The sequence below is a fragment of the Lepus europaeus genome, chromosome 17 (genome assembly GCF_033115175.1).
Source record: "Lepus europaeus isolate LE1 chromosome 17, mLepTim1.pri, whole genome shotgun sequence".
Classification (NCBI taxonomy): Eukaryota; Metazoa; Chordata; class Mammalia; order Lagomorpha; family Leporidae; genus Lepus; species Lepus europaeus.
The window spans coordinates 51187691-51206311 of NC_084843.1; the positions used below are offsets into that span (position 1 = coordinate 51187691).

General features: G+C 37.9%; 1 protein-coding gene across 6 annotated transcripts in view; it reads right to left on the reverse strand.

Moving 5' to 3' along the window:
- The window catches only part of RHOBTB1 (Rho related BTB domain containing 1), a 136097-nt gene that overhangs the window by 101914 nt on the left and 15562 nt on the right, over positions 1 to 18621 (reverse strand). For 5 of the 6 annotated variants that reach the window (XM_062214658.1, XM_062214655.1, XM_062214656.1 and 2 more), the window contains one exon: positions 17502 to 17602. The gene's annotated coding sequence lies outside the window, so the exon portion shown is untranslated. Of the gene's footprint in view, positions 1 to 13584; positions 13605 to 17501; positions 17603 to 18621 lie in introns of those variants that run through there. The other variant, XM_062214666.1, reaches the window with a different exon arrangement.

Genomic DNA, 18621 nt, shown 5'->3' on the forward strand with positions numbered 1-18621 from the left:
CATTTTTATTTTGGCAAAACTTTAGAGTACTGTTATGATGAGTGAATAAAAATAATATACACAAAGCTTCACCAGAGATTAGCTCAATGTAGCTGACTTTTATGGAACACTTATCATTAGTATTATTAAGGTAATTAATACTAATAATATTACCAACTGAATCTAGAGTCATATGGATCATATACATTGACATATGAGAGGTCTATTTTTCACTTTTTAATTGTAGAAATTGTTTCTCAGATCTCCATTGCTTCAGAAATAGCTGGTTAAAAGTAATGAAAACTAATAACCTAATTGTTGTGCTTCTAAGTATCATCATCGGCTTAGTACTCAAACCCAGTACTGGTGGATTAAACAGCAAGCTCAAGGACTGCTTAATCTGACTACTGCTAATCTTCACCAAAAGGCCTTGTCAGATGCAATTTGCTCTATGTCAACCCTGCTCCGAAGGTAGCTCCATTTATAGTATAGTATAGTAGCTTCCATTTGGAAGTAAAATATACACTGATATAAACAAAGCTTTACTGTTTAAATAGAAACAACCACAGTGTAGAAAGCAAGAATGCTTTTGGGTTAAAAAAAAAAAAAAGTTTGTGAATCCTTGAACCATGCCGAAAAGAGTAAATGTTCCTAACTGGGTGTCACAAAGACAAAAGTCAAGGAATGATTGCATACTATTATATAGAATGTCTGCTAATTTTTCTTTTGTGATTTTCTTTGGATTTAATGATTCAATAAGGGATGTCTTGAGTATAGATATAAGCAATTGCTAAGAAAATTACTTCCCAGAAAACAAGCAGAATCTTTCCTCCATTAAAAGGTTTTCCTCTGGTGAACACTCTCATATTTTAGGGTAGATTAGATTCTAGTGTTTGGAGAAAATGAAATGCTGGAAGCTGAGACTCCCACAAAATCACATAGCTGGGGGTCATTTAGTTCATCTTCCTATCTCCCTTCAAAACAGCAACTAAGAAAACTTTTCAATTCTTTAGAATTTTTAGTATAAACTATTATTTGAGTCTTCTCTGAGACACCTCTCTGTTTTGTTTTGTTTTATTTTAATGACTACTTCATTTCTGAAGGAATTCTGAAATAATTACACTAATTAACTGGATTATAGCATTGAAATCTCCAGAGCTGAAAGGACGAGGGCAACACTCATGGCGTTTTTTGCCTGGAAGAAATAAGGCTGACAACTGAGATGAGGCCTTCACTGGCAAGGAGGACACACTGAGAAATACTAGGCTGGGAGAAGCCTGGAGGCCTGTCAAAGTGTGGAAAGATCACAGATTTGAACCAGATATCAAAAAAGATGAAAAAGTTATGTGTAAGTGAAATGACTTAGTATCACATGGTGGGACAAAGAGAAGACATAGGGTACTTGGGTGAGACTTGAATTATGTTAGAAAGAATTTTTTTCACAGTAAGAAGGGATGCTCAGCACTGAAGTGAGTCCCCAGTGTAGGTTATACAATTTCAATCTTCAGTGTTGTTTTTTTCTTAAAAAAAAAGTCTAAATATTTGAGCTGGTTTAAGCAAAATAGTTTATCTGGAGATAAAATAATTATTATATTGAATCAAAATGACTTCATAAATGCCATTTGATGCCTATTATTCTTTAAGAGGAAAAATTATATCCAGAAATTTCTATCCCCATAACATTAAATATAACACTCCCAATATCTAACATGCATGGTCAAAATCCCAACTATTTCTACCATGTTTCACTAAATCTACAATCAGTTAGGAGTATTCTCATCTCTTTCTGTACCAGCTGCAAATTAAATTAGTTATAAGTAAATAGTAACTTGGAAACTATTAACAAAACTATCAAAATCCAGTAATTGGAACCAATCTTATAATGATTACATATAGAGACCAAATAAAAAGGCATGAATAAACATGAAAGACATTTCTAAAACTGCTGGGTAAAGTAACTATCAGGTCTCCTTGCTTTTTCCCACGATGAGGACTAGACAATGGATTCTAAGGTTCATTATGAACAAAATGTCTTTGTTTTGTCATTCATTTTAAAATCAGACTCATACATATTTACACACATATGAACACATATATGTATATCTATCTATACACACATATACCCATAACTAAATTATCAGGCAAGGTTTCTCTAAATATCTATGGAGAAAAGAATGTCAGTTACAGAATACTTATTACTTGGGTGTAGGATTTGGGTCTAGATTGTTAATAAGAAGTAGGCAGTAGGATCCAAGTTTACTCTCTAGCAGTCAGGGAACTTTTATCTGTTTCTCCTAGGCAGGAACTGTGCTTCCGGTAGTATATTAAAAGTACAGACACAAGTTTAGTTGAAGCGACATCTGTTTGACCTGAGTTTTAATCTCACCTCTAATTCTTTACTGTCTGGGTGAACTTGCACAAGTAACTCTATTTCTCTAAGGACAGTGTTAGATCAATTGTAATTTCTTGGTTAGTCCTCTTTCCTTTGGGGAAGGAAATTCTGATAGTATTATGAGGATGACTATATTTTATAAGCAAATATAAAATTTTATATTGACTATATTTTATAAGCAAATATATATATATAAATAAAATTTTCCTTTCTTTAGGGAAGGAAATTCTGATAGCATTATGGGAATGACTATATTTTATAAGCAAATATGAATGAGAAATGACTCTAGTCTCATGTTTGGTAGGTATAGTTGAGAGTTGCATGGTCCTTAGAATGATCCACATCCACATCCATTAAATCCATCTACAGCAGGATGCCAACATATTAATTTATATGCATCAAGCTAATGAGCTGTATTGGCTGTAGTTTTTCCTCTATAGGTATAGATATAAATGTAAGTACGTGGGAAGGAGAACTGCAGTCAATGAGCCAGTTATCTAGTAAGTCTGGGAATAACTGGAAGGTGTACATGGATGACACTTAGTGCCATAATATGTTAAGGCAATCTCCTCCCCCCCGGACACATCTGCTAGATGGTCCAGAGACTCATATTCCTGCACCAGGATCTTCTTACCCTATCAAGTTCCTTCCATCTTTGCCTCTTTTGCATCTCCCCTTTCTGTACCTCCACTATTGAACAAACCAACTTCTGATGCACACAATGTTTACTCATAAAAGCTTTTGAGTTCCAGGTACACAAAACGCTGAAATTTCAAGCCAAAATACAATTTATTAGCTTGCATAGGAATGTGAGGTAATCATGTAATGCTGTGTTGACATTACCCGGAAGCAAACCTGAGCTTTAGCCACATAATAAATAAAAAGATTTATTTATTTATTTATTTGAAAGTCAGAGTTACACAGAGAGAGGAGAGGCACACACAGAGAGAGAGAGGTCTTTCATCCACTGGTTCACTCCCCAAATGGCTGCAAAGGCCAGAGCTGCGCCATCCAAAGCCAGGAGCCAGGACCTTCTATCAGGTCTCCCACGCGGGTGCAGGGGCCCAAGGACTTGGGCCAGCTTCTACTGCCTTCTCAGGCCATAGCAGAGAGCTGGATTGGAAGTGGAGCAGCTGAATCTCGAACTGGCACCCATATGGGATACTGGCACTTAACCTACAACAGCAGCAGCTTAACCTACAACGCCACAGTGCCAGCCCCAAACATATATATATATATATATATATAGAATGCTTATAAAGAGAAACTGGAAAACAATGTTCGTGCTAAATAGAGATACCATGTTCCCATTCAGAGAGGGAACTTACATGCAGTTATGTGTTTGTGGTTCTTCAAATGGCACATGGCCTTGTTTTCTTTTAAAAGATTTATTTATTTATTTATAGCCGGCGCCGCAGCTCAACAGGCTAATCCTCCACCTTGCGGCGCTGGCACACCGGGTTCTAGTCCGGTCAGGGCACCGATTCTGTCCCAGTTGCCCCTCTTCCAGGCCAGCTCTCTGCGGTGGCCCGGGAGTGCAGTGGAGGATGGCCCAAGTGCTTGGGCCCTGCACCCCATGGGAGACCAGGAGAAGCACCTGGCTCCTGCCATTGGATCAGCGCGGTGCACCGGCTGCAGCGCGCCAACCGCGGCGGCCATTGGAGGGTGAACCAACGGCAAAGGAAGACCTTTCTGTCTGTCTCTCTCTCTCACTGTCCACTTTGCCTGTCAAAAAATAAAAATTAAAAAAAATTAAAAAAAATCCAACATATATTTCATATATATATGTATATGTGTGTGTGTGTGTATGTTTTTGATGTGCCATAATGCCGGCCGCTTGAAATATTTCTTCTTGGCAAAAGCTAACAAAGTTATATACAAAGATGACAATCGATGAAAACAGAAATGCCATAATAATGGGTTCTGGGATTACAAGGCCGAGAACCTGGGAGTCAAGCCCAGTCCAACATTTGCAGCAATGGCATGCTCACTTGCATCTCATGCTTTATGAGAGGACGGTGGAGGATGAGGAAGTGGGGGACAATCTTCTCTGCTTCTCTGCTCATTCAGTTCCCTGTGATAATTTACAGTTTCCTTGTAAGGCCACGTGACGCCACAGAAGTCTCAGGTAAAAACATTACATCTAGTCTGAAGCTTCAATATGGATCAGATAAATGTAAATGAGAATAAAAATTTGTTGAAAAAGTCTCAGGCCAGAAAAAGCTTAGGAGCACAGACATTAGAACTGTGGCACTTAAGGAACGTGATAAAAGCATTTCATTTGGATATTTTATTAGGAGGATCCTTTTAAAGAATTAAATTTCTATACTTCATGTATTTAATTTACACTGTGACATTTGAAATGTTTCTTTTAAATGTATATATTTTCCATTTTTTTAAAATAAGAGTAAGGGGGCTGAAATATCCCTATTTATAAATATAATATAAAAGTCCTCCTTACATGAACATAATCCCCAGTGCCCAGGCACGGAACATGTATCTAACTCAGAGTTGGGAAATTATATGCTGGAGTACTTATTCCTCTTGTTCCTTTTATAACTGACTCCTAAGAGAGAAGCTGGGAGATTTCAGTGATGCTCCTCTGAAGTAAGGTCCCTTGTTTCAAAAATCCATTTTTATAAAATTTTATGGCTTGATTAAGTAGATGCTGTCTAACAGATCCAACAGTAAATAACACAAATGAAAAAATATTACCTTGTAGTATGTTGTCTTGTTGGTTGATCTCATGTAATGGGTTTTGTGTTTCATCATGCAAAAAGGTTTTAATAATAAAGACATTTTCTTTTTTTTTTTGACAGGCAGAGTGGATAGTGAGAGAGAGAGGCAGAGAGAAAGGTCTTCCTTTTTGCCATTGGTTCACCCTCCAATGGCCGCTGCGGCTGGCGCATCCCGCCGATCCGAAGCCAGGAGCCAGGTGCTTCTCCTGGTCTCCCATGCAGGTGCAGGGCCCAAGGACTTGGGCCATCCCCCACTGCCTTCCCGGGCCACAGCAGAGAGCTGGCCTGGAAGAGGGGCAACCGGGATAGAGTCCAGCGCCCCAACCGGGACTAGAACCCGGTGTGCCGGCGCCGCAAGGCGGAGGATTAGCCTGTTGAGCCACGGCGCCGGCCTAATAAAGACATTTTCATCAATTTTTTATAAGAGCATTTCCAGGACTAATAAATACTTCCTGGCTTCAAGAATACATTTGAAATTTGAAAGAGAATTTCTGTATTACGGAAGAGTTTAGATACTTGGCACACATAATGTGTTCCAAATCATCTGCCTTTGACAGCTAACATGCCAATATTTAGACTTTATCAGGAACTTCTGAATGTGAAATTAGGGCAAGAATGCTTTGCAATGAATTTTTAAAAATCATACTTCTATTGACTAAATTTATTGGCTTGAGATGTGTACATAACGGAGAACTATACATTATAAACGATTAAAAAAAGGAATGTACATTTCTAATTAAACAATTCTGACAATAGAATGAACTCTTTGGTGTTTTTCCCACTTATATTGTAGGATTAAAGTAGCAGAATGATGTTAGGGGAGTGTTAGCTGGGTCAGGGCTCTGGGAACATTTTGAGAACCTTCGATACTAAGTACCACACACACTGGGAGAAGAGATTTTGCTTAAAGCTTAATATAATGCCAAATGAATCAATGTCAACTACAGTTGGAAGGGATTATTAAATTCTATTTTTATTAAACTTTAGTATGCCACTTATAGGTGGTTAGTTATACTTCTCCATCCACGCAGCCAAAGCAACCATTTGACTGAGGCAAAAGCTGACTTAAAAAAAAAAAAGAGTGAAAGGAAGAAATGAAGGCACAAAGAAGCAAGCTACAAGCCCCACAATTGCACATCATCCCCCAGATATAATGATCAGACATAAATTATTAGGTTTGTTTACTTTTCCACACTCGCCAAATATAATTATAAATTACTGCAGTCTATGTTGTAAACTCTGAAAATCTCAATGCGCCTTTTCTGTGTCACTACTCAGGTGCCAAATGGTCATTTTATAGAAAAACCATTTCTCATCTACATGAACTAGAGAGCTGAGGGTGGGAAGGGGATAGATGGGGCAGGGTGGTTGATTTAAATGACATAACTCAGAATTTACTATGGATTTAAAATCTCTGACTTAACGTTGCATTAACTACTGGTGGTTGCTTTACTGCCTTTAAAACATGCATATATAATTGGATACTGTAATGCTTTGCGGGCAAAATAAATACCAACTCACACTAAAATAAATACTGTGCATGATGAAGTTCATGTGGACATAAATTAATCATTTACCAGTTAACCAATATGCACAGGAAAGAAATAGATCACTTATTATATAAAGTGATTATAAAGGTTGCCTCATCTATAAAATGAGAAAAATAAAATGCTGATATATTTTACAGCAGTGCTGTGAGGAAAAATGTATAAAATTATTGCTAAGCAGTTTATAAACCATAAAATGCAGTATGAACATTAAATTAATAATATTTGTACTAATTCAGATTCAACACCCTCTGCATTAAATATATCTTTTTGCCTATTGAAGCATGCACAAAACCAAACTGAGCCCTTTTATTTAATTTTTAATGATGTCTTCAGAATTCTGCAAAGCATCACAGAAGTTATTTGCTGTGTTAAAAATATTTCAGTGGCTCACTCCCACTCCCACTAGTTTTAAGAAAGTTTTTGGCTGTTCCAATCCTCAACCCCATTTCTAAAGTTGTCTCCCAAAGGATTTTATGTCTTTCACTTGCACAGACATAGTAGTTAGGAAGGGAACGGAGGTTTGAACTTTTTAATCAAGTGGAAGTTATTAACATGCTCTGAGCTTTGCTTTATTTTAATTTACAGATTGAGATAGGAAAGTAATGCTAACGTGGAGGGCAGGTGTGTTGAGTCTCTGCATATTGCATCAAACACATCTGCAATGTTAACCCTCCTGGACAGCAGCAAGGTCTCAAGGTCATCATGCAGCTCAAAGTGTTATGGGTCTTCAAGATAAATCAAGCTCCTGTTTCTCAGCTTGCAGCCAGAAATGCCATTCAAGGGTACAGGCAGAACTAGGTAATACAGAACATAATTCCTTTATTCTTCACCTGCTTCTTTTTATTCTCTTTTTTTTATGGAGTCTTATTATTTAGAAGACCTACTTGTATAAAACCTGTACTCCACTCAGCACATTTTTAACAGTCAATGTCCCTTAGACTCTCAATGATAAAACACATCAGACGTTTCTCCACTCGTTTCCTTTTACAGAGACCATTAATACAGAAATACCCCCTCTTCTTGTACTATGAGATGACAAATGGCTGCCTGGAGATGTCTGAAATATTGCCAAATCTCTTCCATGTGTCATGTGTCACCAGCGATAATAAACAGTGACTAATCTTTGGTCATGAACTGTATTTATGGCTTTCTTATCATCAGGAGGTAGGTATTTTCTTGAGCCAGGTTTAAGGTTCTAATATTTATACTAGAAACATATGTGCTAGGATAACTGTGCTAGGTTCAAAGGAAATTAATCCTTGTTTTTCTTGCATTGCACTCTTTATGGAGCTTGGCATTTTCATCTGTGTCTACCTCTTTTTGCATTAGGATTCACCCAGGAGTGTTCTGGTCAGGAAATCATCAGTCAATTCACCATTTTGGTGACACCAGAGTCCTTGGACAACAGGAAAAATAACAGGGAAAGAAACATGGCCACAATGCAAACTTATCCCAGTTAAAGCTTCTCAGGGGTCCAAAGGAAGCATGGGGAAACTGCTCCATCTTCTAAATCCGACCCAGGACAGACGGCTCAAAGTCTACCCAAGAAACAATAATAAGTACAGAGCACCAGACTATTCAACAGATGGAAGCCAAATTAAGGCTTTCAGGGGGAAAGAAATAGGGTCAATCATGGTGAAATTCTACTTTAATTCAATTTAACTAATATTTATAAGGTACATTCCAGACACTAGAGTAGGTGCTTGAGAAATACCAGTCAAAACCAACAAAAATCACTGCCATCATGTAGCTTATGTCCTAATGAAAGGAGACAGGCTATAAGTAAGAATAAATTGTATAATTTATTAGAAGGTGGGAAGTATCTTTGGGAGTATTAAATCAGGGAATGGAACCAGAAAGTGTGGGCAGGGGTTGCATTTTCAGAAGGCTGGTCAGTAAAGATCTTATTGAGAAGATGATATTTGAATAAAGACTTGAAGGTAAGAAAGCAAGTCACATGACTTCATGGAAGATGAATCTCTCAGAGAAAACAGCAAGTGCAAAGGCCCTGATGTTGATGGAACTCTGAAGCAGCCAGAGTGGGCTATAGTAGAGTAAAATGGATGAAGAAGGAAACACAAGGAAATGAGGTCTGGGAGGTCGTGGTTGGCTGACTCTGCAGGAAACAGGGAGCCACTGGAGGATTTTCAGTTGAAGAGCAAAATGATTTAACTTACACTTTACTGTAAAGAGACTATAGGGGGCAAAGGTGGAAGTAAAGAAATCAATTATATTAATTAAAATTAATAGTTCAATTGTCTTCTCTGTGTAAGCTTAATGAATATGATCCAGAAATTAATGAGATAAGAGTTCAAAATCAGATGCAAACACATTGAAGTTGTAACCAAACAAAGCTAAGACTGGCTAGAAGAGAGAATCCAATAAAACTCAATTCATGTCCACAGCATCAAATAAGTCTGAATATATTTTTAACTAAGGTTATGGATCTATGATATAAAATAAGGACTAAGGTTTTGGAATGTCAAGCATCTGTTGCTAAAGAATATATTTAAAATGTCCTTTTGAACATTGGGTTGTGGAATTAAGCAAGCACGTCCTATCATATGGAGATGGTCTTCTCAGGTACCTTTCAGTCCTTTGCTTCTTGGGAGTTGAAAGTTGAGGAAACCCGAGCCGTTAAGAAGAAAGCACATCACCAAGAACGATGAAGAACATCATCATTTGGATTAACTGCAAGTATTTTTGCTTTAAAATTTAAAACACAGGAATGGTGGAAACCCACACAAAAAGTTGGGTCTTCCCTAAGGAATGGAGAAAGTGGAAAAATAAAAACAATGACGAAAGGCAATCTAGACTTCTTTAAGGGTACTTCAAAAAGCTTGTGGCAAAATGAATTAAGGTTTGGTGCAGTATGAAATCCATGTATACCAGGAATCTTCAAAATATTCGTGAAAAGCATATATTGTGAAAAACTACATGGATAGTATTCCACCTTCCTGGCCATCATAATGATTAGGTTGTGAAATAGCTCCCTCCCACCTCTCCAGAGCAGTTTCTGCTTAAAGCAAATTGAAGCCAAAATAGTGTCAAAATACTTCTCCAAAGTAGGCTACTGCATTCACCTAGGGAAATTTCTACTATAAATAGGTGCTAATTTTTAAAAGTGGATTCTCAACTATATTAAAATATGTCAGAAAGATGTGTATGTTATTCATCCCTTAATTTTGGAAATCTGACTTCTCTCTAAAAAAAATTCCTCCCTAGGAAATTCCAGGTGTAATATGTCAATTTTCTTCTTCTTTTTTATAGATTTATTTTATTTATTTGAAAGGCATAATGACAGGGGTGGGGGAAAGAGAGAAAGTGTGTGTGATATCTTCAATCCTCTGGTTCATTCCCAAAAGGCCGCAATGGCCGGGGCTAGGCCAGGTCGAAGCCAGGAGCCTGGAACTCCATCCAGGTATCCCACATGAGTGGCAGGGGCCCAAGTCCTTGGGCCATGATTTCCTGTCTTCCTCGGCACATCAGCAGGGAGCAGAACAGGAAGCAGAGCAGCTGGGACTCAAACTGGCGCTCCCATATGGGATGCTGGTGTTGTAACATAGGCACCTAGTTTTTTGTTTTTTGTTTTTCTTCTTGAGTCTAAGATTTTTGCTTATTGAGATAGTAGATGTAAGTTGAGCTTCCTCTGTAATAAAAGTAACTGCATATCATGGTTATAATTCTTTACAATAAGAACAGAAGGGCCTGATAACAACCTTAAGGCAATGTAACATTCCCTGAAAGAATACTTTAGAGTCAAGGCAGCAATAATAATGAAAATAATAACTGCTACCATTTAGTCATTGCTAATGCATGGCAAATGCTTTATGTCAATTAATTCTCCCAACAACCCTATGAGGTAATTTTATACCCGTTAGACAGATGAGATACACAAACTCAGAGAAGTCAAGTAAATTATTCAAGGTCACACAGCTTGAAGGTAATAAAGCACAAGTGGAAATTCAGGACTGTTGGACTTTGAAACTCTTGTTACGCTGCAAGACATTCCCTGCCTTAAGATAGTTTAAGTTAAAACTATTTTGTGATACTCAACTGGTTTTGAAGTTGGTAATATTCATGTATCATACAACCTGCTAATCAAGATCTTCTATTAATCAGGAGATCAAGGTTCCTTGATGATTTTCTAAACATCTGCTTATTTTATAGAGTGAAAGCATGATCATCTGAAGATTCCTGATGCATTACTAACCACAGAAGTTAAAAAGTAATAGCCACCTGGCACTGTAGGTTATTTTTTGTTTTTTTTCTATTTTATTCTAATTTCTGAGAAAATACAAATTAAGTAATGTCCCATGAACTCTGGTACCATCCTATCCATGGGCTTACCAGACCAGTCAAATATTAAGTAGGTCAGTCTACTTGTAAAGACACCGAAAAATTGGTCACCCCAAGTAGATGACTTAGTAGATGACTCAGCAGGCAGGCATGACTAATTGAGCTGAGTTGGCTTACTGAATTATTGAATTGCTTACGGTACCTAGCACTGGTATCATTAGGGGTTTACTCTCAAATAATAAAACAATATCACCATAGTACTATCTTTGAGGGCCTACTGTTTATCAGGTACTATACTCATTACATATATTACTTACCTTTACTGCAGGGTTTCTCAACCTTGATATTATGACTCTTTGTTTTAGGGGGCTGTCCTGTACATCTGAGTCCCTGGTCTCTACTCACTTGATACCAGTTAACACACCCCACCCCCTCTAACTGTGAGAGCTGAAACAATCTCAGTCATTGCTAAGTGTCTCCCAGTGGGCAAAATGAACCCCCTAGGAACCTCCATTTCACTTCCTCTACCACTCTAGAAAATCAGTGTTGTTAGAGTAGTAGTGCTTCATGAAGAAACCGTATCTCCAAGGGGTTTAAACAAAATACCTGAAGTCTCATGCACAGTAAGTTACAGAAGTGGAACTCATATTGATTGCCTCACTCCTGAACACTATTACACTATGAATTTTATCTGCTCTCTTTTCCTCATCCCTTAATTCTTTTTTTTTTGTTATTTTTTTAAACTTTTATTTAATGAATATAAATTTCCAAAGTACAGCTTATGGATTAAAATGGCTTCCCCCCCACCCACCATAACTTCCCTCCCACCCGCAACCTTCCCATCTCCCGCACCCTCTCCCTTTCCATTCACATCAAGATTCATTTTCAATTCTCTTTATATACAGATCAGTATAGTATATATTAAGTAAAGATTTCAACAGTTTGCACCCACACAGAAACACAAAGTGAAAAATACTGTTTGAGTACTAGTCATAGCATTAAATCACAATGTACAGCACATTAAGGACAGAGATCCTATATGAGGAATGAGTGCACATTGACTCCAGTTGTTGACTTAACAAATTGACACTCTTGTTTATGGCGTCAGTAATCACCCTAGGCTCTTGTCATGAGTTGCCAAGGCTATGGAAGCCTTTTGAGTTCGCCGACTTTGATCATATTTAGACAAGGTCATAGTCAAAGTGGAAGTTCTCTCCTCCCTTCAGAGAAAGGTACCTCCTTCTTTGATGACCTGTCCTTTCCACTGGGATCTCACTCACGGAGATCTTTCATTTAGGTCATTTTTTTTTTTTTCCTTTTTGACAGAGTGTCTTGGCTTTCCATGCCTGAAATACTCTCATAGGCTCTTGAGCCAGATCTGAATGCCTTAAGGGCTGATTCTGAGGCCAGAGTGCCCTTAGCTCTTTTTAAAAATTTATTTATTTTATTTGAAAGGCAGAGTTACAGAAAGAGAGAGTAAGGGAGAGATGGAAAGAGAAAGAGGAAGAGAGAGAGAGAGAGAGAGATCTTCCATCCACTGGTTCACTCCCCAAATGGCCATAGTGGCCAGGGCTGGGTCAAGCCAAAGCCAGGAGTTTCCTCCAGGTCTCCCACATGGGTTCAGGTGTCCAAGCATTTGGCCCATCATCTACTGCTTTCCCAGGCATATTAGTGAGAGATGGATGGGAAGTGGAACACTTGGGACTAGAACTGGCACTCATGTGTGATGTTGGCACTGCAGGTGGCGGTTTTACCAGTTATACCACAATACTGGTTCCATCCTGTAACTTCTGTATCTCATCCTTGGGATGGAGCAGTGGGAAGGAAGGAAGGTACACATGACATATTGCACAGAACTTTTATTGTTCTGTGTTCTTTTATTTGACAGGTTAATTCCATTTTAATAGGAATTCTGGAAAGTAATGAAAAAAAATTACAAGTGTTAGATGGTCTATTCTCAGGGTTCTTGAATCTGTCTGATTTAATTTTAGCCAATTAGTTTGCCATTATGGAGGAATATTACATTGAGAATCAATATTATGCTAAACACTAATGTTTTATTCAGTATTAAAAATTTATACAAATAATAATACAAGTACTTTATCTCTACTTTCTCTAAATGAGAAGAAATGTTTCCTTAGGGCAATTCTAGCAACAAAGAAAATGATATCTTCTTAGGAGACTACTGATATTAGATTTTATATAGATCACTGCTTAAACGAATCAGTGAGATTTAATTGAATGAAATTTGTTTGTTTTCTCATAAGATGTATGAGTTTTTCAGGACACCAAAATTGTTTTGCTTTTTATACCTACAAAATAATTCCATGTTAAGATGATAAAAGTACACTACTGTCCAGTAAAGCCAAAAAGGACAAAGTGTCATATTTATCTCCATTTAGTAGGCCCTCTTTCTTTTTTTCTACTTGGATACTCTACTCTTTTATGATTTAGATAGAATCAGAGGCTGGAATTTGGACTTATATACTTCCTAAATGTGTCTTTCTTGCACAAAAGAATATAACTGAATATACTCTAAGATATCTGGATAAGCATCTAATGGCTACCAATAGACAGTTAAGCATGATTCCAAAGCTGGATTTCGAATCTACTTTCCAATCCTTACCCTTGCATCCTTTCCCAGTATCTGATCTTGTCATGCTGTTGATTCTAAACCTGAGCCCACTGCAGGGGTCTTCTGGAGCTTCTTGACTCCGGCACCTCCTCCCTCTGGCCTGCTCCTCTGCTCCTGTACTCTTCGAACTTCAGTATCTTTTTCATGGCACCTAAGATTTCCATAGTTTGGATCTAATGTAGACATTTACAATTTTCATAATCTATATACTTTAACTCTCCTCAAATATTTGAAAACTGTCAGAAAACTATAACTTTTAATATATCCCTAATTTTGTGGATTATTATACTCTGTTTCTCAGTACATATTAGAATTGGAAAAGTTTTGTTCTGTATTTCTGTAATCTTCCACCTGGGTTAGCAAGACCAATAAGCTAATATGCATGTACCCTGAAAAGGCTGCTTGACTATAAAAAAGAATGAAATTCTACCATTTGCAGCAAAAAGGATTCAACTGGAAGATATCATGTTGAGTGAAATAAGCCAGACCCAGAAAGACAAATACCACATGTCCTCCTTTATATGTGGGAGCTAAAATTTTATAAACAAACAAACACACATATACACAGAAAAGAAAGAAAAAGGTAAGAAATGTCTGTGGGTATCACTATTGCTGCAACTAGTTTTGTAAAACTTTGTTTTATACTTTTGTGAAACCAATGGTTAATAATCTTATACAACTATAGTTTTCATGATCTGTAATTACTTTAAAATTTACTGTATATGGGTGAAATGGTCATTTTTCCATTCAACTACTGTTTATAGCTGTTGTCTATATCCCCACTAAAGTGGGGTCTTTTTGCTTTTTCCTTGTTAAACTTCTTATTCAGTGAAGTAGTAAGCCTTTTTACTGTAATGTGTTTTGTTTTTTTTTTTTTTTTTTGACAGGCAGAGTGGACAGTGAGAGAGAGAGACAGACAGAAAGGTCTTCCTTTGCCGTTGGTTCACCCTCCAATGGCCGCCGCGGTTGGCGCGCTGTGGCCGGCGCACCGCGCTGATCCGATGGCAGGAGCCAGGTGCTTCTCCTGGTCTCCCATAGGGTGCAGGGCCCAAGCACTTGGGCCATCCTCCACTGCACTCCCGGGCCACAGCAGAGAGCTGGCCTGGAAGAGGGGCAACTGGGACAGAATCGGTGCCCTGACCGGGACTAGAACCCGGTGTGCCGGTGCCGCAAGGTGGAGGATTAGCCTACTGAGCCGCGGCGCCGGCCCACTGTAATGTGTTTTTAAAATATGTTACCTTAAAAACTAAAAAAAAAAAAAAAAGAAAAAAAGAAAAAAGAAACAGAGAAGGAAAGAGGGTGGGAGGGAGGGGGACAGGGAAATAGGGAGGAAAGGAAGATCATTGTGTTCTTAGAATTGTATCTACTAATCACAATGACTGTTAAAAACTAATTAAAAATTAAAATAAAAATAACAAAAAATTTTATAAAGAAGAGAAAAATTGCTTGATTCTAAAGGCCTATTAAATGTTAAAAATTGCTATGCAAAGTCAGAGCAAAAAGAAATCACTGAATAAATTAACATTAGAAATTGAAAGTATATTCAGCACAGTAATCACCATTACAAATAGGAAAACTTTAAAAAAAGCACTTAATGGGTTGAGTTTACCAAAATATTGATATAATTTCATTAATAAGTACTCTATGCATATGGCTATTCTGAAAGTTCCTTTAAAAATGAAAGACGGATGCATTAATGAAAGGTATTATTACAGAAACATATTTGAATCTAGCTTATGAAAAACAGGACTTGAGAATTTGAAATGTGTGCATAAAATGTAAATGGATTTAATTAACTAAAAACCCATAAGACAGAACTTCTTCAAATAAGCAATTACTTTGGGGACTAATAGTGTAAATAGGATCCTGATTCATTAGCACAAATATCCATATGAGAGAAGGATCAGCAAATTTTATTCTTTAAGTTATTTATGCACACATAGTAATATCTCATTAACTTGGGACTTCAATAAATTTAAAGTCTTTTGATAATTTGCTCATAAACTGAGCTGATGTTTACCTTTGCTTTGTAATACTTTACTTGTAGGTAGATAAAATATAGTATTTTAAACATTTATTTTCAGTCTTATGCACACTTCTTAGATGCAGAATAAACAATTTTCAAGGAACCTCAGGCACTTTACAAGCTCCTACATATATCCAATCTATATGCTAATAACAACATGCTCATATGATTTATTATAACAGGTCTCCTAAGGACTTCTGCTTTGTAATGTTTTGTTGAAGTTACTTTATGTAGTTAAAGGTAATAAAAGCCACATTTGTTTAAAAGTAATCCATAATTCAGCACTGCCACAAATTCAGATATACCCACCTCCCTAATTCATTGGAATAAATGGAATTTTACAAGATTCACAGCTGCCTATAGAGATTTTTCTTTTAAATATGCATTAGAACATATAAACATACAAAGAAAAATAAACTAGAATGAGGAGTGAAAATAACAAACGATTTTAGGAGTATACAAAGGAAAGTCAACTGCCCATTCCAAATCATTATAAGACCTTCAGGCACACAACCGGGGGTGGTGAGAGAAGAAGTCAATAATGTGATCCTTTCTTCAAAAGCTGATTTTGCTCACTTGGGATAACTCTAGTTCTAATCACTTGCAGAATGACAATGTATATTTCCAATTAAAGGCAGTCAGTACCCAGCCCCAAAGGTATAGATGCTCCAAGCCAGGCCATTTGGGAGGAAGAAAAATACCACTGCTCAGCAACCTGGCCATTTCTAAATCGTCCTTGTCTGTGACCATGACTTTTCAGAGTCCACATGTCAATTTTCTGCACAAAATGCCACTCACTGAGGCTCAAGTTGTGCTGTGTGTGTAAAGCCTCTGCTTGTGATGCCGGCATCCTGTATGGGCACCGGTTCATGTCACAGATGTTTCACTTCCTATCAAGCTCCCTGTTCATGGCCTAAAAAAAGCAGTGGAAGATGACCCAAGTGCCTGGGCCCCTGCTACCTTCCTGGGAAACCTGGAAGAAACTCCTGGCTTCTGGCTTCGGCCTGGCCCAGCCCTGGCTGTTGCAGACACCTGGGGAGTAAACTAGCAGATGGAAGATTCTCTCTCCCTCCCTTCCTCCCTCCTTCCTTCTCTTTCTGTAACTTTGACTTTCAAAATAAATAAATAAATCACTCCCATCTTGGGAGTGAACCAATGGATGAAGATTCCTCTCACCTCTCCCTCTCTCTTTTTAACTCTTTTTATTTATTTATTTATTTATTTATTTATTTATTTATTTGACAGGTAGAGTTACAGACAGTGAGAGAGACAGAGAGAAGTCTTCCTTCCGTTGGTTCATCCTCCAAATGGCCGCTACAGTCGGCGCTGCACCAATCCGAAGCCAGGAGCCAGGTGCTTCTTCCTGGTCTCCCATACAGGTGCAGGGGCCCAGGCACTTGGGCCATCCTCCACTGCCCTCCCAGGCCACAGCAGAGAGCTGGACTGGAAGAGGAGTAACCGGAACTAGAACCCAGCGCTCATATGGGATGCCGGTGCTGCAGGTGGAGGATTAACCTAGTGAGCCACAGCACCGCCCCTATAACTCTTTCAAATAAATAAATTAATCTTTAAAAAAATGCTGTTCACTAAGTAATTTTAAGTGTGTAGAAAATGAGTAGAGGAGTTGTGTTATTATAATAATCAAAACTCATAAACAGGTTGGAATGATTCTAATTCTAAACCAGATAAAACAGTCAATTAGAATTTATAAAACCCACAAGTGAACTAAAACATGAACTATTTTTACTTTTTTATAAAACATTCTGAAGACAAATCTAGACTTTATTCATAAGTTGCACCATTACATCAGAAGCATTTCATTTATTGTAAGAAAATTATAAAAGGGAAAGCCCACTCTGTTACCAAATTAATAATTACTTACCACATGTACTGGGAAACAAAGCTTCAACTCCATTTTCATAATTTAATCAAGAAAACTTGATGAAGATGCCTCTTTCATGCACTGCTTGATTGTTATAAAACCTAGGAAGGAGATACAAGCATGGAATGTCACCAAGAAGAAAACTACTCAATATTAGTTTCTTATGTCAGTGATTATTTATCATCAGTACAAGAGCCATCCAAGTCAACTACATGCCATTTACAAACCCAAATCTTCTAGCTACTAAGAAAAGCTAAAGAATAAAGGTTGAAATGACTTGCTTCTGAAGATGGAATGCCTGGGGTCGAGTCCCACTCACAAGATTTGTCAGAGTGAACTTTTAAGTCCTTAATCTCACCAAGGCTCATTTCCCTTCTGTCTCAGGGGAAAGTAATAATATGAGCTATTCACTGGGACTTTTCTGATGATCAGATGAGATGATGTGTGAAAAGACATTTGGTTAACAATGAGAGTATTTACTTATGCTCTCTTTACCTGAGGAACTGGAGGTGGCTTCAAAAGATTAATGAAATCCCACTGGAGTGCCTACGTTCAAGTCCAGGCTCAGCTTCCCAATCGAACGTCCCACTAATGCCTGGGACGCACAGGTGAGGGCTCAAGTTGGGTCCCTGCCACTGAAGTGGGAGGACTTAGAGTGTGTTTCTGGCTCCTAGCTTCAGCCTTGCCCAGCTTGGCTATCCATGTGAGATAGCCGGAAGAAGCTCCTGGCTCCTGCCTTCGGATAGACACAGCTCCAGCCGTTGCAGCCATCTGGGGAGTGAACCAGTGGATGGAAGACTCTCTCTCTCTCTCTGTCTCTGCCTCTTTGTAATTCTGCCTTCAAATAAATATATAAATCTTCTTAAAAAAAAAAAAAGACCGGCTAATTAGTGTGAAATTGAAGGTCAAAACAGTAATTTTGCTTGGAGATAGCTCTTACTTCATAAAAATTATATTATTCCTAGAGACAGCTGAAAGTTTGACCCAGCAACATCCTAAATATAGTCCTGATAGCTTCTTCTTCTTCTTCTTCTTCTTCTTTTTTTTTTTTTTTTTGGCAGGTAGAGTTACAGACAGCAAGAGAGAGAGACAGAGAAAGGTCTTCCTTCCATTGGTTCAA